Below are 8,430 nucleotides of genomic sequence, written 5' to 3' on the forward strand. Positions count from 1 at the left end.
TTTATTTCTGTGGCGAAATAAGAGACTACTTGTGTTTTCATGATTCATTTTCTTTTTTTGTGCAGTTGTTTCCTCACCCATTGAGAATACTTTGAAACTTCTTCCCTGGGGCTCTTCATCTGCTGTCCACAGTCTATGACATACAATTTGGATGATAAATATATAGGATGATAGTTCATCTAGTTTTATGACATCATTTATCTTTTTGGAAACTAAAGCCCCAGGGAAGATGACATTTTGGGAAAGTTTGGTCCCATGACTGCCTCAGCAATTTGTTAGTGTTAACTGCTTTAGAAATGATGTCAGTGTATTTTGTTAGATTATCCACAGTGAGACATGTATTAATGGTTCAGGAGGACTCAAAAATTAACAATTCACGGTTCCACACTGGGATTGTATCACAAAGTCCGTGTCATGGAAAAGCAGCTTTATGTTTAGAGTAACTGAGTTACACACAGCATTCAGAGTGGGGCCTGCTCTATACCAGTATCAGTTACAGAATATCTAACCAAAGCCTGTGATTCCCTTGTCTGGAAAACCAATAATCAGTCCAAATTATTGAATTTTCTGAGTCCTGCTGTTCCAAATCTATCCAGTTCATCAAAGAACCACAGTTCATTTAAAATTAAATGTTCTCCCTCTCTGTTCTTGATCCAGCTGGGATTTCCTGCTCCCCCAAGCTCTCTTTCCTTTGACCCTTGCCCTTCATTACCCCCACTCATGTCCATGCTGTTCATGTAGATCTCATCCATTTCTCCATCATTGGGTGATCCCCGTGTGTTTCTTGGGGTCCTGTTTTCCAGGTAGCCCAAGATGGTGATATGAGTAGCAGTCCAGTCATCCTTGTTCCACATCTAGTATCCTCCTATGAGTGAATACATACCATGTTTGTCTTTCTGAGTCTGGGTTACCTCACTCAGGATGATTTTTTTCTAGATCCATCCATTTGCCTGCAAACATCATGATGTCATCGTTTTTCTCTTCTGAGTAGTATTCCATTGTGTATATGTACCACATTTTATTTATCCATTCTTCAGTTGAAGGGAATCAAGGAATAGGAGACCATGATAAATGAAGACCACATGAGAATAGGAAGAAGCAAAGTGCTAGAGAGGCCCACAGAAATCCACAAGATACCCCCACAATAGACTGCTGGTAATGGTAGAGAGAAAGCCCGTACTGACCTACTCTGGTGATGGGATGGCCAAACACCCTAATTGTTGTGCTAGAAACCCCATCCAATGACTGAGGGAACTGGATGCAGAGATCCACTGCTAGGCCCCGGGTGGAGCTCCAGGAGTCCAATTAGTGAGAAAGAGGAGGGTTTATATGAGCGAGAATTGTTGAGATCAAGGTTGGATAAAGCACAGGGACAAATTGCCAAATAAATGGAAACACATGAACTATGAACCAATGGCTGAGGGGCCCCCAACTGGATCAGGCCCTCTGAATGGGTGAGATAGTCGATTGGTTGATCTGTTTGGGAGGCATCCAGGCAGTGGGACTGGGTCCTGTGCTCATTGCATGAGTTGGCTGCTTGAAACCTGGGGCTTATACAGGGACGTTTGGCTCGGCCTGGGAGGAGGGGACTGGACCTGCCTGGACTGAGTCTACCAGGTTGATCTCAGTCCTGGGGGAGGCTTTGCTCTAGAGGAGATGGGTATGGAGGGTGGGCTGGAGGGAACGGGAGGGTGGCGAGAGGGGAGAGAACAAGGGAATCTGGGGCTGATATGTAGAACTGAATTGTATTGTAAAATAAAAAAAAATTAAATTAAATTAAATGTTGATTTTTTTTAAATATTCAAAGAGCTCAGAAAGAACACCTGACCTGTATGCTTCATTTCATATACTATATAAATCCTATCATTCCTCCTCCCAACCAATCATTATTCACAAGAAGATAAGTTGAATATTTGATTTCTAAACCAAGATTCCCGTCCATGATTCAGTCCTCACAGATCAATACCACGTGTTGACCTATTTCTTCTTGTTTATCTGTGTTTTTCAATGTTGTTTTTGCTCATTTTATGATACATTAGTGGCTGAAAGAAGTCTTATTGGGTAGGTTAGAAGCAAGTAGAAACTGGAAAGTTACTCTGTGCTTTGTGTATAAATTCTTCTCATGCAATTTTCCTACTCATCTACTTTACTTGCATTCTGGAACCTGCACTGCCACTGTGATAATGTTTGACTGAGTATGGGATGAATAGCCTCACTCAGTTGATGTGGACTGCAGACAATGTAAGAAAAATATAGGGTAAGTCTCTGTTGTTTGTTGTGATTTAGTATTTGAGATGAGGCAAACAGGACTACTGTTCTCTTCTCAATCTTATTGCACATTCAATACTCAACATTTAAAAAGTCCATGACCCCTTGTTTTGTGACAAGCTAGGAACAAAATTCTTAGCCCCTTAAACAAATTAACCAATTACAGCTATCCATAAAAACATTGTTCTGAATAAAAATACTTTAAATCTTGGAAGCACATCATGCCTCTCTGCAATTATGCAAAGATTCAGAGCAATTACAATACGGTATCCTCCAATTACCATGGTGATGATAATAACTTATGGGTACTATTGCTCAATACAAAGATTCTGTGTTACCACTCGTTCTTAAAGGCTCTTGTGTTGTCTTTCTCATGCTGTTTATAAGTATTTACTTCACCTTTGAGCACATTAACAGGGTCTGGGTCTCAATAAGTTGAAAGTTAGAGAAGGAAGAAGGTGCTCTATGCTCCCAACGGTGGTGGAATGAAGATGTAGAGATATTTTATTGTTAAGTATGTATAGAGTTTCCTACTTTCAGTGATAGGGTTACTGCTTCTTATGAAAAGGACTTGCAAGTTGCTGTCCCTAATTCCAGAGAAGGACACAACTAGTGCTGTGTTTATTTATTTTTCATTCTTTGCAATTCTCAAATATTGATATTATATTCATAAAAATTCTCTGACTTTCTTCCTCCTGCTTACACCCATAAAAACCCAATCACACTCAAATTCGTGAGTTTACACAAATGTAAACATATACAAATACATACAACTTACTGATTCCACTTAGAGTTGTTTTTATTTCAATGTATTTGGGCTGGCAAATTTGAATTAGAAAATATACCAGAGATCTGGTCCCAGTATAGAAACAGTCTTTATATCTCATAGAGGCAGCATTCCTAAAAGAGACAAAGACCTCAGGAGACACTGAATGCATGTGATCGGTGACTTTAAAATGCACTCAGCAAAACTACGGTTAATGAATATATCTTCTGTGAATTCACCAATGTAAATCATTTCATCATTGCCTCTAAAATACACTACAAAATCTGTGTTTCCTGAAAACACGACCAATGATCTATCTCATCAGTAACCTTAAACAGACATAAAATGATTCTTTGGTTTTGTTCCACATATAAATAATGAGAATTATGAAATGGGAGCATTGCTATGCAGCAGTATTATTCAATTACATTCTCAACAGCAAAATTCAAATATTTCAATGCTTCTTCAACACACTTAATTGAAATATCCTGAAAATATCAACGCTGAATCTGTACTAATCATACTTTCTTTCTTCATCAGTTGTGGATCATTGTGTGAAGTGTCCAGAGGACCAGTATGTCAACACAGAGCAGAACCAAAGCAATCATAAACTTATGATCTTGATGAACTATGAAGACCACCTAGAGATGGCTCTTGCCTTAATAGCCTTGTAGTTTCTATGCATTTACAGCTTTGTTTCTGGGGGTCTTTGTCAAGCACGATGACACCTCCAATGTGAAGGCCAACAACCAGAAACTAGTTACATCTTCTCTTCCTTATCTCACTCATTTTTGTTTCTTGTGCCCCTTGCTCTTCATTGGCCATCCCAACTCAGCTACATGCACCCTGCAGAAAATCACATTTGGAGTTGTAGTCACTGTGGATGTTTCCACTGTGTTGGCCAAAACTGTGACTGTGTTGATGGCTTTAATAATCACAGCCTCTGGAATAAGGATAAGGCCCTTTCTGGTTTCAAGGGCACCTAACTACGTCATTGCCATCTATACTCTGATCCAAGCTATTTTCTATGCAGTCTGGTGAGGAGCTTATCCTCCCTCTGTTGATATCAATACATATCTGAGTATGGCTACATCATCATTGTGTGTATCAAGTGCTCAGTCACTGGCTTCCACTGTGTCCTTGGATACATGGCCTGCCTGGCTATGGGGAGATTCACTGTGGTTTTCTTGTCCAGGAATCTGCTTAACACATTCAATGAAGCCAAGTTCTTGACATTAAGCATGCTATTGATTTGCAGTGTCTGGGTCAGTTTTCTCCCTGTGTACCATAGTACCAAGGGCGATGTCATTGTGGCTTTGGAGATTTTCTCCTTCTTGGCTTCCACTGAAGCCTGCTTGGATGCATCTTTATCCCCAAGTGATAACACAATTTTGTTAAGAAGAGACAGACATTTTCTTCAAATGATGAGGGAGAAATCATCTTCTGAACTTGTATTTAATGAATTCTCACTGGCAAATATATAGTTGGTACATAGACAAAAATATTGGATTACATTGCAAATTCTATCATTTTTAGAATGACCTCACTATTTTCTCTAATGATGTTGCTTAGCATATCATGTCTAGTACTGTTTCCTACATTGTCTCTTATAACCATACATTTCATAAGACCTAGCCATTGGTCAATAGTGCAGAGTGGAATACTCTTCTCTGCTCTAAAATGCAGAAGTGTTCAAAGTAAATTCAAACTTCTTATTTTAATATCTGAGTGAATGCTTGACTTTGATGCAGTTGAGGGGTGAGAGAAAAAGACAGGATATTTGTGAAAGTGTAAATTTTTTGTCAATGAGGGTAAAACAATATACCTCCTTGCAAGAGGATGGGAAGAGGAGTCCAACGCATCCTAGGAGTTAGAAGAGAAGAACTTAGAAGATAGTGGTATGTTTTGATAAACAGGTAGAAAGAACATTACAGTAGCTGAATTTATATTTCTGTAGTTAATATCACATTTTTTTTTGCAGAGGTCCTCATATGTATCCCCAACAAAATGCTCTTCACAACCACTTGCATCAATAACTTGAAAGGATCAGGTGGCTTCTTTGGGGCTTCAAGATTATCTGAACTCACATGTGCACATAACCACACATACACAAACACATAACCCAAGTTACCTATTATTTTTTGAAAATAGAAAAAATATTACAAAGACTCTACACTGAGATTCCACTTTTCAATAGGCTCTTAAGATGTCACTATTAGAAATAATCTACAGAGGAAGTATGAGATATGAGAAGAGATGACCAGGGCTCTCTTCATGCATATTCAAATTTAAATGTACTATAAAAGACACAATAAAGGAATTGATATGGGAAGAATAACTTGGCAAATTGATCTCTTGTACTGTGTATGAATTTTAGATGACTGTGACCATTAAAACTCTCTGAATTTCTCAAATTTCTATTTAAGGAAATCTCAAATTTCTATTTAAGGAAATCATGTGTCTTAATACAAATATTTTATAATAAGAACTACAAAAGACTTACTTCTGTAGTATAAATATACCTGGTCACAGTTTCTAATGGTTAGTTTTCTCATCTAAAAAAATATTTTACTTTCATTTCCTGTTTAAAGTTGTTTTCTAATATGCATGCTGTAACCACAGAGACCAGAATACAGCATTGCATCATAAGAACTGGCTTTATGATTATTAATAGCTGCCAACTGGGTTGCTGTTGATGAATTTCTAAATGCTCTTATTAAATAAAAACACAGAGCCAGAATTTGGAGTTAAAGCCTGAGAGAGACAGGCCACCAGCCAACCTCACCTCACCAACTCTGCACCTTCCAGAAAGAGCTTCTTCCTGTCTACTCATGCCTAATTGCCTTTCTGTTCTGTTCTCTCATTGGCTCTCTCAGTCCAGCTACATCACTTCATCTTCCTGCCAAGCTCTGTCACTTCCTGTCTGTCTGTACAGAGCTCCAGACCTCTATGGTGGGTCTTGGATTAAAGACATGTGTCACTATGCTTGGCTGTGTTCCCTAGTGTGGCTTTGAACTCACAGAGATTCAGACAGATCCCTGCCTCCCAAGAGATGGATTAAAGGTGTGTGCTACCGTTGCCTGACTTCTGTGTTTACTTATAATGGCTGACTTTTTCCTCTGATCTCCAAGCAAGCTTTATTTATTAAAGTACAAATAAAATATCACCACATTTCAGCACAAAAGATCACCACATTTCCCCTTTTTTTCTAATAAAAATTTAAAAAGTCATAACTAATATAAGAAAAACTATATACAATAAGTATAATAACTATATACATATGTGCAAGCAATAAATACATCAACAATGTCTAGTTAATTTGCATTGAACAAATTCAGAGAAAATATTCCTTTATCTATATAATCTTGGTGAGTCCAAATGTACTAATTGGACTCACCTAATTCACTTTATACCTATCTTCTTTTACTAACAGAAAACTATCTTATGATGTCTTTGAAAATTATACATTTTACAATCTTAGTGAGTTTATTTTCTGAAAATTCTTAACAAGGAAAACTGTGACTACAACTTGATAATCTTCAACTGACTCAGAGACCCAAGTAGGAAATAATATTACGTAGTAAAACAGGAAGTGTACACATGCAACTTTGGAAATATGAGAGTCTATTTGTTTTATATAGACAAGGCCAGAAATTACATAATCATCTCAACATGTGAAGAAAACACTTCTGGAAATCTTCAGTATCACTAAAATACTCAGTATAGAAGAAAAATATTAGAACAGCATGAAGGAACATATGACAAATGTATGTCAAGAATTTAAAAAAAATAGAAAAACTGAGAGTCTTTCCTTTGAAGCAACAAAGGATGAAAATACACATTCCCCTGGTATAAAAGTAGGCCTCTTTGTATTCTTCTAGAGTAACAAGTCAGCAGAAAAGAAAGGAAGTCAAATTATATTTATGGGCTAATGATTTTGTACTTGTACATGAGGCCCTAAATATTTTCTGTGAAAATTCTTCCATCTGATGATTGCTCTCTGGAAAATAGCATCATGAAATTCAGCACACAAAATTAATTACTCTTCCAGATAACAGAAAGGATCATACTGAGGAATGTATCAAGGAAGCAACTCCATTGTAGTAACCTCTAAAACATGAAATACCTGGGAAAAAACATCACCAAGGATGTTAAGTATCTTCATGGTGAACATCTTATAACACCAAGGAAAGAAACCGACAGTCACTGAAAGACAGAATCTATCTCACATGCTTCTGGATTGATAATTAATATTGTGCAAATAATACTTGCCTATATAGTGAATAATACGCTGATATTCTGCACAATGTTCATCAAAATTCCATCATAATATAAAAAAATGGGACTATGAAAAAAATCCTAAAATTCAAATAGAAAAACAGACTCTGGATGGACCAAGCAATGCACAACAAAAAGAACAAAGCTGGAGGTATCATCATATTTATATTCCATTACCCTCTATTGACATAGTCACAGAGGATCACCATACTGACACTACAGTATACAAATATTTCAGTGGGGTAGAAAACCCATAATTAGATTGCACAGCTATAGCTAGCTAGCTTAGTATTGACCTAGATTTAAAAAAAAACCAAGGGAAAAGACACAGCAGCTTAATAAATACTTTTTGGATCCTGGCAATAAAGTGTTAGTATATCTAAAAGAATGTAATTTCTGAAGAAGAAAAAAGTTAGCTCAGTTTAGAAAATGCACAGAAATAAGAGTTCTCAGAAGATGAAACACACATGGATGAGCAATACTTAATAATGTTCAACATCTTCAGCCACCATGAAAGTACAAATTAAAAATGTTTTGAAGATCAAATGGGGAGAGTGCTGGCAAGAAGGAAGACTGAGGAAATGTGTAGAAAGATGGCTAAAATTAAAGGCTTTTGAGGAGTATTGTGTCAACCTAATACAGTAGAAGCTTTCTAAATTATACACATGCCTGAAGGGGATCTAAATAAATTCACTAATAAGGGAGACAGAGACCCAACCGGCCATTTCATCACAAAATGAATTGGGTCATGTATAATTAAGTTTTTACCTAAAGGGATCCCACGGTAGTCACCAAAAAATCCAGGCTTTGGCCAGGATTGTAGGTTGTCCTCCAGAGACTGGTGTCAAGGACCAATTAATAAGACCTTCACAGCTTCACCTTCACAACAGATTAAACATGCAGAAGCTGATCTGGTGCCTCCATTGAGATTTCACCCAGTATTCTAGTATCTTTGATACTGAAATGTACTCTGGCCATTAACAAAAGAGAACTGTAAATGCTAACACATCAAAAAACCCTTTGATCTACAATGCTGTCCTGCCTGCAAGGTAACTAGGAAGGTTGCACAAATTTGTAAGAGTAAGCAAACAATACAACCAATATCTGATTTGAATGCA

The sequence above is a fragment of the Peromyscus californicus genome, unplaced genomic scaffold (assembly GCF_007827085.1).
Source record: "Peromyscus californicus insignis strain IS unplaced genomic scaffold, ASM782708v3 Scaffold_4__1_contigs__length_199733344, whole genome shotgun sequence".
Classification (NCBI taxonomy): Eukaryota; Metazoa; Chordata; class Mammalia; order Rodentia; family Cricetidae; genus Peromyscus; species Peromyscus californicus.